At 45.0% G+C, this 13516-nt stretch overlaps 1 protein-coding gene across 1 annotated transcript in view; it reads right to left on the bottom strand.

Moving 5' to 3' along the window:
- Positions 1-13516, bottom strand: part of NHERF1 (NHERF family PDZ scaffold protein 1) — a 193109-nt gene that overhangs the window by 161205 nt on the left and 18388 nt on the right. The window lies entirely within an intron of this gene.

Genomic DNA, 13516 nt, shown 5'->3' with positions numbered 1-13516 from the left:
CAGCATAATATTTAAAGCTTATGCTTCGTGCACGGAGTATACACATTAAACAATATGTAAATGTGTGCCATGGTGACAGCGAAGGCAGGCGCCACGGGGACCAGGCAGATCAAGCACCACCAGGGCAGTCACGTTTTTTGCACCAGCCTTAGGGGCAGGGTGATGTTAATATTTTAAAAAGAAAAAAAAGCAGTGCAGACCTCAGCACGTGTGAGGCGTGGCCCGATTTTGAGCAACTAAAAAAAAATCACCCCCAGTAACAAAATCAGCGCCTTGTTTCAAAACCGGCCCTTGCCCTTCCAGCCGCCTGGGGGATTGCCCGGTGCCTGGCATTACCAGTCCGGCCCTGACTGCAGTGCTCTAGTTGTGTCAGTCGCATGTCAGGAAAGGAAGACAGAAAGACCCTGAAAAGTGAATACAAACACACAGAAAATTTGCCCTAAAATGTATAAAAGCGATGCTGCAAAGAGTCAATATAGTTTTGAAGCAGCCCCCGCGGTCCTACACCTGCCAGGGTAAAACAAGGTGATCACCAGGGTTTTTGTTATTTGGCATTCAGTCCTTGGTGACGTAAGAGGCAGTCCCAATAGCTTGTTCTGGGCACGACCCGAATTGAGTACCCACATTTGCTCGAGCAATGTTAGCACAGTTCTTTTCTGTGACGACAAACTGCCAGCTATTAACAAGCATTCGGTAATAAGATGGACCGATTGGGCGACAACCTACACGGACCCAACGAGCACGTGCTCTGGCATCGATCGCCAGCCTATTGCTGTCCACTTATTTCATGATGGCCTCCATTAAGGTTTTTAGCTTCATAAGCCAAAGGGCCTAGGAAACGAAAGCTGGGTGTCACGAGCACCGACATGAACCACTACGGAACGCTGGAGCAAAAATAGTGCGCAGGCTTCAGACAAATGTTGAAAATGGGATCTTTGGGACTGTTTGAGCAAGCTGGTGCAATCCGGGAAACCGCGAGTTCCAGTTGGTAAGGATTATGAGCAGTGGGGTTTTAATAAGGTTTAAGGGGAGGGGACAGTTAGCCACAATTTTGAGGAGAGATCGCGCAGTATTTGGAGGTAGGCATGTCATTTTTGGCCGGCCCTTCCACCTTATATTTGCAGGGAGAGGGCTGGGTAGGTGTGTGAAGGGTTTTTGCTGGTTGAGTCAGGTGCACAGGGGGAAGCTGTAATGTTCTGGTTTGTCGCTATCGGACAGGTGCTTGTGGCAATACTGATGGAGGTTTAGGCTCAAAACAGTTTAATTACAAGTTAGGGGGGCAAAGCAGTTTGAAGGGGGTAAGTGACAAATTTGGCATTTAGATCATGGCTCAAGGTATGCAGTATTAAGGTAACATAAGTTCAAGGGGGAGGTAAAGGGGAGTTGATTCACGGTTGTGTTGGGGAGGTTTGTTGGGTTGGTTATTCAGAGGTGGGGAGGAATGAAATTAGAGTTAGTGGCAAGGTTTAGTAAGGCTTTTTTTAGTCTGTAAGGCTTCGAGCATAGGATGAAGTTTGTGAGGCGCCACTGTTCCATTAAAGTAGCCTTTTCCACAAGTGGTTTTGACTGCGCTGTCGCACACAAACAGTGGGGCTGCAAAACTCTTGTGAGACACTGCAACTTGTTTAAAATCAGTCCCAAATGTTATGGCCCCTTTGAAAGTTGCTGTTCCTTTTTAAATGTCCTCTTTCTCCATCCCTGCAGTTATTTTAACTAACTACTAAATAAACTTTAACGGAAAATGATTACAACAAACAAAAGCACCATAGAATTACGCTTCTATGTGGTTTTCACTGCCTCAAACTTTATTGACAAACCTGGAGGCGCAGAGTTTCATTTAAGTACATGTTTGGCACTTAAAGTGAAACAGATGGCAGTGTATACTAGAAAAGCAATAAGTTCAATGGAATGGGATAAGAAACTGATACATATACACACTGTGGAGAAGTGTGGCTCAATGGTTAGAGCGGCCGACCCTGATGCAGAGGTCTGGCTCTGACCAGGGTTCAATTTCCGCCTCGGCGGGTCTTGGGCTCAATTTCCCCGGACCTGATCATTCTCGCCTCGGTGCCTATTCTAATCATGGGTCCCACTCTGCAACTCTGGGCAATAGCTTGCTTAATCTCCACAACGGCCCCAACAGCGCTAGGATGCCTGGCTTCACCTTGGGGGTGCCCAGGAGTGGGCACTTCACAGGGAAAGGCCAGGAAGGGTTCCACAGCGGTATGTGCACAGCGCCTGAGAGACCCCTTCGGGGGTGATTTGGAGCGCTATATAAATGCACTACTACATTTACATTTTACTATATCCAGGAATATCTGCTTCAAGTATAAATAATTTAACTATGTCCATCAGAGTTACTCAGTGCTTGAAATGGAAAAATAGGAGTGCAGATAACCTGTACCAGAGTACCTGGTTGTTTCTGAGAAGTGTTAGTACTCCCCAAGTAAAAGTATTACATCTCTCTTGAGAAGTGCAGGCACTAACCCTCTCAAAATAAAAAAAACTGCTTTTACCGGGCAGTACCAGCCCATTTAAAGCACTGGAGTTACCCAACAGCACACAAATCGAACGTTATGATGCATACTGATAACCTGAGATGCCCCCCCGGGCGACCCTATGGATGCAATTTTCACTCCTATGGTTTGGGGGTGCTTGGGTATAACCAGCTTCTGGCTGATGGTCACGAGCGAGCTGGAGAGGGCATTGAATAGAAGGGATACGTACAATATAGACCTGCTTGTTGAGGTTGTATACTGGTTAGAAGCCAAAAAGAGCAGGTAAATCATTTTTAGACTTAGCTTTGGAGTTGCCCACCAAAACATCACAATGCTTTGGCTCTCACCTGACGGCCTGCCACATTACACTTGGAAACAAGAGGCAGTAAAATGGACCACTGCGGAGGGAGTCTCCTTGTGAGTGGAGGAGAGCAGGAGGCAGGCCTTTATCTCTGGCTGAAGATATGTGCAGCCTTCACCGATTCCGATCAGTAAAAGGAGGTTATTTATTCAATAACAAGAACAGGGGGCAGGACAAATCCCACGAGAAATGGGTATTTAGCATTAAGAGATCCTGGATATCCACAGCAATACACTTTGGGCCTGTTGTACAAAAAATCCTAATACAAAATCGTAAATTGCATCACATAACGATATGCAATTTGCAATTTCTTGGGAATCTACTAAAATGGATTTGGTAGAAGTGGGCTCCATTTGCACACTAACTTCTACCAAATGCAATTCGTTGGTAGGTTGGTTCACAAAATATCGATTTGTTATGGGTTGCTATTCGACCTACCACATTAATATGTATATGGTAGGACACAAATGAATAAATGCAGTCCCTTTTCTTAAAACATAAAAAAGTGGTATATGTTTAAAAACAATCAAGTAATTTTACAATCATTTTTTAGGAGCAGGCAGTGGTTCTTGACAATGCCTGCTCCGAACAAATGTTTTTGTTTATATTCATAAAGGGGTTGGGGTCCTTTCCTGTTTGCAATTGGTTACAACCAATTTAGAATTGGTCGTAAAATATTAATGTTTTGCGACCGGATTTTGGTTGCAAAACATTAATACATAAGTTAAGGAGTGGGTATTTCAAAGGGATGCCCAACTTTTAATTAGGTAACATGTTACCGAATTGTAGTTTGGTGATTTGCACATTTAAGAAAAGCATGTTGTGGTCGCCAATGCTCAAATGTTATCTTTGCGACCGTAAAATCGCTTTGTAATAACAATAGTGAAGAAATACATAAGTCCAAGGCATGTGGGCGATAAATGCAGAAAGTTTAAATGTTCCTGTTTTTATTCTATGTTCACACGTATACAATAATATTGCTCAATTAAGGGGAAAAAACAAATAGGAACTAACTAATGACATGTAGAGCTCTGCGAAATATTAGCTAACAATCATAAAGAGATTTGTAATGCCGATACAAATAATAAAATCAATAACTATATTTAAAAAGTATAACATTTACAAGTCCCCAAAAGTTTTTCAAACAAAATATACCGCCAAAACGTACAGGATAGAGACATCTTAAATTAGACTCGCATTCATTCCTATTTGCTGCCACCCTCTAAAGGGGTGACTGCGCTCGAGACAAATTCGTGCACTCTCGTTACCGCGGGCCTCGGCCGGGCGTTCCCTATGCGTCCCAGCCCCCACCACTCTAATGAGACATTTTTAATCAAGCAGAAGGCAGTTGGAAATCCGTGTTCCTTTCTTCTATTCTTGGCCCGCTTCCTCTTTCCTGTTCTTTTACTGCTTTCAGTTGTGCACATACCGACCAGGCTGAGCTGCCTGTTGTGTGTGCTTCAGCGGTAGGCGTGTCAAGGAAATCCGCGCCAATGCCGCGCACGCTGCACTGCTTTAGTGCGTGTGGGTGAAGCTTGCAATGCGCTGTCCACGGGCAGCAGGTCTGCCCGAGAAGAGAACGCTAGCGCTCCTGCTTGCCAAGCTGTGTCTGGTGTGTACACGTGAGGAATGCGGTCACTGGTGGTGCCTACACTGCACCAGGACTGAGGAGCACAGAGCACCCTTCTGTTGCCTGTGCTCTACCTGTTCAGCACATAAATGAAGCTCGCACTACTGCTGTCGTGCTGTATCGTTCGGTTATGCATTGCTGCACTGTGAAGAGAACCTTGATCTGTTATGTTCTATGCTGTCAGTTCCTTCACTGAGTGAAGTGTGCTTTCCTGCTCCCTCAGATCCTGTGTGAATGCAGCTTGCACTACGAATGCTGAACCCCTTCTTGACTCGCGGATGCCGACTATCTTTGACCTTTTGAGTGAACATTTCAACAGAGCCTGTGAAATATCGGGTTCCCGTGTGAAGGATGCTAGCGCTGGTATCTCCATTTGGAATGTTGGGATGGTTGCGATTCAGTTTCTGGTACCAAACCTGGTTCTGTGAGTGCAAGAAACATGCCTGACATGCAGTGGCGCCTAGGACCCCAACCTTCTGGACAATGGGCACCAGTGCCATTTTCTTCTACTTCCCATGTTAGATGGGCAATGGACCTGCGTTCCTTTAACCCATAGCTGGTGGTCAGTGGGTAGACCTGACATCCATGGTGTGGTTTCCCCCTCAAATGTTTTGCCTTCCTCCTCCTGTTTTGCTAAATTCGTTTTGTTGGCCTTAGTACTCTGTGCACTTTGCCTCTGCTACCCAGTGCTAAAGTGCTTGTGCTCACTCCTCTAAACATGGTAAAAATTGGCTAACACCCATTTGTCACATTTAATTTACTTGTAAGTACTTAGTAAAGTATTACTACATGTACCCACGGAAAGTAAATTAAATGCTACAAGAGGCCCTGTAGCACTTATTGTGCCACCCACTTAAGTCGCCTTTTTAAACAGGTCTCAGGTCTGCCATTGCAGCCTGTGTGTAGTTTAAAAACTGCCATTTCGACCTGGCAAAATAATCCCTTTCCAGACCTCAAACTCCCTTATTAATACATTTAAGTGCCCCCAGGGTAGTCCCTAAACTGCTCATAGGGAAGATAACATTGTATTTAAAAAGTGGAAACACGTACTTTTAAGTTTCACGTGTTCCGGTAGTGAAACACTCACAAAACCGTTTTTCACGAATGTGAGGCCTACCTCTTCCATTGGATAACATTGGGTTATATTATTAAATTTGATTAGTGATAACTTTAGTTTGGGAACAGGTACAAATCTCATGTTTGGTGACTAAGGAATTGTAATTTAAAATCCTTGTTCATGGTAAAGTCGGTTTTCAAGTCACAATTCTGAAAATGCCACTTTTAGAAAGTTGTTACAGCAAACAAATGATGGACGGAATGCTGACAATGCAAACATTCTCCCCCAGTTAAAAGATCTGGGTTAAATCCATCTTTCTTTTGCCCACTATGCCACCCCACTTTGGACCCAGCCATATGCAAATCAGTCTTGACCTTGTGCCTCATGGGAACAGTCCAGACCAAACTGCCAGGCCAGGTCCTCCCTGGATCGGAAACAAGCATCCTGGGACCAGTTTCAGGGTATGTCACCCTTTTTCAGCCAGCCTAGCTTGAATCCAGAGGCACAGTGAGCAAAGCACCCACGTCTGGGCATACCCATCCCACTTAAGGCGAAAAGCATTACAGCAAACAAATGATGGACGGAATGCAGACAATGCAAACATTCTCCCCCAGTCAAAAGATTTGGGTTAATTCCTTCGTTCTTTTGCCCACTACCCTACCCCAGTTCGGACCCCGCCATATGCAAATCAGTCTTGACCCTGTGCCCCATGGACAGTCCAGACCGAACTGCCAGGCCAGGTAATCCCTGGACCAGAAACAAGCATCCTGGTACCGGTTTCAGGGTATGTCACCCTTCTTCAGTCAGGCTTGCTTGAGTCCAGTGGCACAGTGAACAAGGGACCCACATCTGGGCATACCCATCCCACTTAGATCGAAAAGTGTTACAGCAAACAAATAATGGACAGAATGCTGACAATGCAAACGTCCTCCCCCAGCCAAAAGATCTGGTTTAAATCCATCGTTCTTTTGCCCACTACGCCACCCCAGTTTGGATAGTTGGCATGTTCCTGCCCTAACCATTAGGTGCCTGCAGTATGTATCCAAGGTCACATGACTAGGAGCAATTGGCAGATAGCCTTTGCATTTCCTCCCAGAAAGCAACATAAAAGGGGGACTCTGTTTTGACAGGATGGGCCACCCTAACAAGATATGTGGGTGCAGAGCTCTCACTTGCCACAATTGCACTTCAATGGGGGATGCCGCCTGCATTCACAAAGAACTTCAACAAGCCTTATTTCACCCCAGACATCGTGGGACCAGTGCATGGAGGAAGGAAACTCTAGAACCATCTGTGGGGGTAAAACTGCAGAAGTTTCCTCTACTTCAAACCTTGGCACCAGGTATAAAAATAGTACCCTCAGACCCACTCTCCTGAACACTCCTGGACCTGTGTATACTACAGAATAAGGACTTCTCGACTGTCTGAGAAGGTAGACTGGAACTTCTCCCTTCATCCCACGCAATCTGAGTGACTCAAAGGATCAGCTGGCTGACCTATCTGAGCTACAAGGTCACAATAAGCGCAAGATGCCTCCCTGCAACTGCCCAGCTGTCCTGCTGCAACTGGGCCTGAACAGGACATGCCTAAGCACTACAGGTCTTTGCAAGAATGAGTCCCTAATCCCCAAGTGGCGCCTTCCCAGCCCTTGGTTGGTATCGGAGAGGACTTCTCTGGACACAAGGACAAATACTGAAGTTTAGGGCTCTTTGCGACTGCGAACTCGCCCGTTCGTGCAGATATCTTGCCACCTACACCGACCAACAATGAAAAGCTCCTGTGAACCTGACTCATTTGGCTACAGCGACGACAGGTAACAGGAGATATGAACTTCGCGGTACAGCATTGACAGCCCCCGGAGACCACAAATGCGCAGCTACAACAGCAACATCTAACAGGATCTTCGCACTACAGTGACTACTGTCTGCGGCGCTCTCCATGCTCCTCGCAGCCTCCTCCACTGTGAGCTGAAGTCTTTGGGACAGACTTTGAGAGGTAACTTTTCAGTGGGACTAACCTGGTTCATGTATCTGACCCGCACTCCATCGCGGTCGGTCTAGACTTGTGATTTTCCCCTGGTCTAACACGACCAGATGACAGAGTGTCAATTTCTGCTTCTAGGAGCGTTTCTAAATCTTTGAAACTGAATATCTCCAGGTCAACTGATTTGATGTTTATCATTTTGGTGTCAAATCGTTTATTCAAATTGACCCTATTTGTTCTAAATTGGTGTGGGATTTTTCTTGTGTTGTGTTTTCACTTTATTTCCGCTTGTGTGCTTCATAAATACTTTGCACATTGCCTCTAAGTTAAGCCTGACTGCTTTTGTTCCAAGCTACCAGAGGGTTAAGCACATGTTCATTTAGTGACTTGTGTGGTTCACTCCAACAATGAATGCTGCTTTTGCTTGAGAAGGACTCCCACCTCCCTCAACCAACTACCCAATTTCTCACAACAGTGATGCCATGTTCCTATATCACTGTGCTTAATTGGCAGTTATCAAACACTCCGTTACCCCTCTATCTGATGTGCTGTTTCTGAAAAGCAGCAGAACAGAGTTCCAAAACTGGTTTTCAGTGGACAGGGAGCAGTATTGCAGACACTTGTATCAATAAGCTCTAGAGCTACGCTCCTGTACCGCCATGCATCTTGGTATGCAGTGTTGGCAGATAGGCTGTAGTTCCTGAACTTGTATTTGATGTTTGGAGGTAGCATCTTAGGAGACACTCCACTACCCAGAGGGTTTAATGAATATTCAGAATTTGAAAGTTGTTGTGCATATACGACAGATGGTCATAGCATGTTCCTATCTATACACAATGCCCAATGGATGATGATGACTAATTCCTAAACCACTTTGTGTCCCTTAAGCTGTTCCTTTACGCAAAGGTGAAACGTGGAATGGGATTCTTCGTATAGGTCTGCAAAGGGATAAATGACCTCCTGCTGTGCCTGTCCGACTCAACACATAAAAAAATCAACAACAAAAAATCGGAAAACCCAGCATTTCAAAAGGTGGCATGGGGAGCACCATAAGGATCTACTTGATCCCTGTGATGTTCGATGGATGCCAGCAGCCCTAGGCTTAGGTCATCAAACCCCACCAACTTCACTTCCAAACGGACGTGAATGACCCCTAGATACACCTGGATCTGGGAATGGTGTGGAAAATCAAATTTTAAAGTCAGTCTGTCCCACAATATGTTTTTGGACGAAGAAGGTTTCTCTACTGACATATTTCCAAGATGGAGATCCTTTTGGTTAGAGACAGATGAAGACCCTACTTCCAATCACTGGGCCCATCATCTAGGCAGCCTATCCAAACGACCTTATAGGTGAAGAATCTTGGAGTACCCTGCATTCCACTTCCCCCAACACATTGTGGTGGCTATAGGAACCAACAATTGGGTAAAGCTGCCCAGGAGGATCCTCTGACACCTACAGCTGGATACGTGTTTTGATGTAACATGTGCATTAATCCTTGCACAATGACAACATCAACACAGACATCCTTGAGAACGAGAACGCTAAGCTACAGGGTTACAAAATGCAACACAACTTTGCTATAACCATGGAAAAGACAACCATACAAAATATGTTCATAAAGCCCTCCATTAGCTCTAAAAAGAGAAAATAATAATAATAATTATTATTATTATTTAATTTTATACAGCGCACAGCTACCCGGAGGTTTCCCGGCGCTAAACAAAAGAGAGAGAACGTGGTAGTTACATAAAATGGACCTTAAAAACCGTGAAGGGACTATAGGTTAAATAACCAGGTCTTTAGGTCTCTGCGGAACCTTAGATAGCAGGTTTCAGTGCGTAAGGGAAGAGGTAGGGTATTCCACAAGGAGGGAGCCAAGTAAGCGAATGAGCGGCCGCCCATTCTGGCTCTCCTAATACGAGGTACCTGATATCTATGTTGGGTAGATGAACGAAGAGTGCGGGGGGGGGGACAATAGTGTTGAACCAGAGTGCTTAAATAAAGAGGGGCAGTACCTGACTTGATACGGTGCATAATGCAGAGGGCCTTAAATTTAGAACGGTTTTCGATTCGGAGCCAGTGTAGGCAACGCAAAGAAGCAGAGGTGGAAGAGGATCTGGGGAGATTGCAGAGTAAACATACGGCCATGTTTTGGACCGTCTGAAGTTTGCGGGTCACCTCCTTACATGCACCCAGAAAGAGAACATTCCCATAGTCCAGCCGAGATGTAATTAACGCTTGGACTACATTTAACATTCTTTGCTGAAGGTAATCTTGAAGGGAAAATGCTCAGTGTGCCATCATAGACTGGTTCCACGCTATTTCACTCTCAGAACTCGTAGGTCCAGCCAAAACACTGATCCTGCATCAAAAGGGTGAAACTAATAAAATACAGTGGGAGTAAGCTGAAAGCAACCAACAGGCAGTTCTGGAACAAACACATCACGCATCCACTTAGTGCAAACCTCAGCATGTAAATGAGTTGATGTTCAACCCAGCCTAGTCAGTCTCCACCTGAAGTTTTTTTTAAAGGGTTTCGTAAACAAGGGGAAGGGTGTTTTTTAATGTTACGGCACTACGCGGGTTAGTTACATGGTGTCAGCTTGAGAATTTCACTGAGCAGTTGGTTAGAGATCAAATCATCTGTTTATGTAGCGATAGTAATACTCAACAGAAGTTGTCAACTATGGTAAATCCAACACTTGATCAAGTGCTCAAAACAGCTAAGGGCATTGAAACATCCCAAATGTTGGTTGGTGGACCTCAATGAGATGCGCGCTGAACCAGTATGCACAGTTTCAGGGTACAAATAAAAATATATTTTTCAAACAGCAGGACATCTGTTTTCTTCGCTGTTTATACTTGACAATGCTACAAAAACGATGTGTTTATCACATATTCGAAAAAAAAAGCATAGAGTTCTGCTGGGATGATCAGCTGCAATCAATGTGTGATGCTGAAGCACAGGTGATCAATTCCAATTTTCTTAATCCCTTTGACCCCAGTTTGTTCTGTATCATTATGGTTGATGCTAGCAAGTATGGCCTTGGTGCTCTGCTGACTCAGAAAAGAAATGAGGGGCGGTGGCTGTGAGTTTTGCTTCCTGTGTGCTGAGAGAAATCAATCTTCATTACTCGGTAATTGATAAAGATTTGCTTGCATGGGATTGGTCAGTCTCATGAGCTCCTGGGCCTTATTATGGTAATTGCACATTTTCATTGTTTGCATTGAGAGCAAATCGCGAAAATGCGCCCTATTATCATGAATGCGCTGCCCCCAGGGCAGCCACGCACTCGCACTGCTCTGGGTGCAGCACATTCAGGTGAAAAACGGAGCAGCTGCTTTACAGTCGCTTCGTGTTTTCACGGTGCAGGCTGCAACTCGCCTGCACTTTGAAGGGGATTAGAGATCCCCTTGGAGGCAGGTGCAGTAAGTGACTGCACCTGCCTGCAACAGGATGTCTGGGGGGGTCCATGTGACCCCATTTCTCACCTCCAGAGGGCGCACTAACAGTGCACCACCTGTTAGATGGCGCACTCTCAGTGTGCCCCATGAGTGCTTCTTTGCCTCTGTGCCCGCGTCGTAATACAGCGTGGGCGCGGAGGTAAAGGGATTTCCTCATTTGCATGGGGCACGACACCATGCAAATGATGGAACGCCCACGTGAAAATAGCGCTGGCCCTTTATGTGCCTCAGCGCTATTGTTATTACAGAAGGGGCAACAAAAGCGTCCTCTTCTGTAATACCAAAGTGCAATGGGGTGCACAAAGCAGGCGCAAACTTTATGTAATATGCCCCTGGTGTATACTCTGAATGGGGAGAATGTAAGGGATGCTACTCCTAGTGGTTCCAGGCAAGTAAAATAAATGATTCAGTAACATTTGCTGTGGCCCACTGCCCTTGGATCAAGATTTCTGCTGGAAGACGAGATGTGTCCAGCTGGTGAGGAGGACATGAGAAAATTGTTTGGTGGCAGCCAGAGATTAGAGAGAGCCTGTGTGTGTTCTCAACAAACTTGGTAAGAAGTCTTGTTATACCCATTTTTGATGTGTCTTAGTGGCATTTCTTTATATCCAGCGTACAGAGTGGGACCATGCTCCTATTAATGTGTTGCCTGCCTGAGTGGTGGTAGTGTATTGTTTGTATGACCCAATTTAAACAGTGGCTATGGTTTATTGGCAGCAGAGCCATGTTCCTACACCTCTTAGGACGATTATGCTTTTTCCCGATACTTCATATAGTAGTAAGCATGACATTGACATGTTCCTCCTGTATACCTCTCTGGTAAAGAGTGGTACCATGTCACTATGCTTGTGTCTGATGGACGGGTGTCATGAAGCCAGTCTGTGGTGTGGGGTGCCACATTCCCATACATCGGCATGTGATAAGCAGCAGTGCCTTGTTTCTATAACTCTGTATCTGCTGGGAGGTGGAGACATGTTCCTATGTTCCACAATCTCATTTGAATCCTTGTCATGTTGCATTGTTTCTCAAACGTAACCCCAATAATCTGCATTCCTACACTTCGATCCAAAATAAAATTGGATTAACATTCAAATGTTGCAAGCTCCTCACACAGAGCTGGTGCCTCACTTTCCCTGCGTATCCACCGAAAAACACATGGGTTGCATTTGATGTCCTATGTGTTTTCAAATCCATGCCTAACACTTATCCAGATTGCACATTATCAATTGCAACTCTTAAGAGAAATCAAACACTGATCTTTGATAATAACTATTTGTTTTTAAATAGCGGTTCATACCACTCATCTGTAAATGCTGTAAATAACCAATAGGCCTAAAATCCAATTTAGGACACACAATTTATCGACCCCAAGGGATGAAGCCTGAGTGTGCCTTGCTAGGATTAGAATTTGTTACCTTCTGATCATCTCATCTGCTTGCTACAAGCATTTCAATAATTGGATGTACTCTTCCTAATCCACTGCCTCGCTGTAATTCAGCAGTACAAGCGCTGCTACTGTCCTGAAGTAAACGCCTTACTCTGCGACTTACCAAATTCACTGTTTGCTCCCACTGAATGCAATGCTTCATAATGAAGTATGTCCTTAAAAGTGAGGAAATAAGGACTACGCACATCAACCCTACTACGATCAATTCAATGACTAGATCTTCAGAGGGCACATGAAAATGAAACTCTGTTGCATCATCTACAGACCTTCCACTTTCAATAGCCCTTCGACCTCACCAAGAACTCTCTCTCCCCGGTTTCACGAGCCACCAGGAGAAAACCATCTAAACAACCACCCTAAACAACCCTACGTTGGAGAAATGAACCAGACCAAAGTAAGCAGTGGCTGGCAATGCCCAAGACACTGGTCGACAGTAGCATGAATTATCCTACTACAACAGCCCTCGAGGTAAATGCATTTGTCACCCCAGGCTTCGAGTAAAAGAAAGAATGTATGAACAATGCTACAAAAGGGCGGGTCACTACATCTCCATGAGTCCATACCCTCTTTCAACCTGTCTCAACTGCCAAAGAGTACATGTATCGCACAAGCGTCTCAGGGAGACGTGCTACCACTCCCATTCATATACTCACCGAGGTTATTCTAGTAGTAAACTCGACATGGCGCCCAGCAGGGAGGTGTCCCAAGAACACAACCTATGTTCCAAAGAACAAGAGAAGTACATATATCAAACTCCTCTTTGCATCATGAACAATTAGTAAATCAACCCCTTCCACGGACATCTCATCTTCAAGTTAGAGTCGGTTGTGGGATACATATACTCTTTGGCAGTTGAGACAGGTTGAAAGAGGGTATGGACTCGAGGGCTGTTGTAGTAGGATAATTCATGCTACTGTGGACCACCTAAGGGGCACATGTTGTTATAACCGATGGAGTTGCCTGAGATAATATACAGTTCTCTGGCACCTAAATACAACATATTTATTTGTTATTATTTGTCGTTTCAGTATTTGTGTCCCGTGTTGTTGGGAATTCCCTCCACACGTGATGA

This window comes from Lissotriton helveticus, chromosome 7 (assembly GCF_964261635.1).
Source record: "Lissotriton helveticus chromosome 7, aLisHel1.1, whole genome shotgun sequence".
NCBI lineage: Eukaryota > Metazoa > Chordata > Amphibia > Caudata > Salamandridae > Lissotriton > Lissotriton helveticus.
This window is presented reverse-complemented; position numbering and strand designations above follow the sequence as displayed.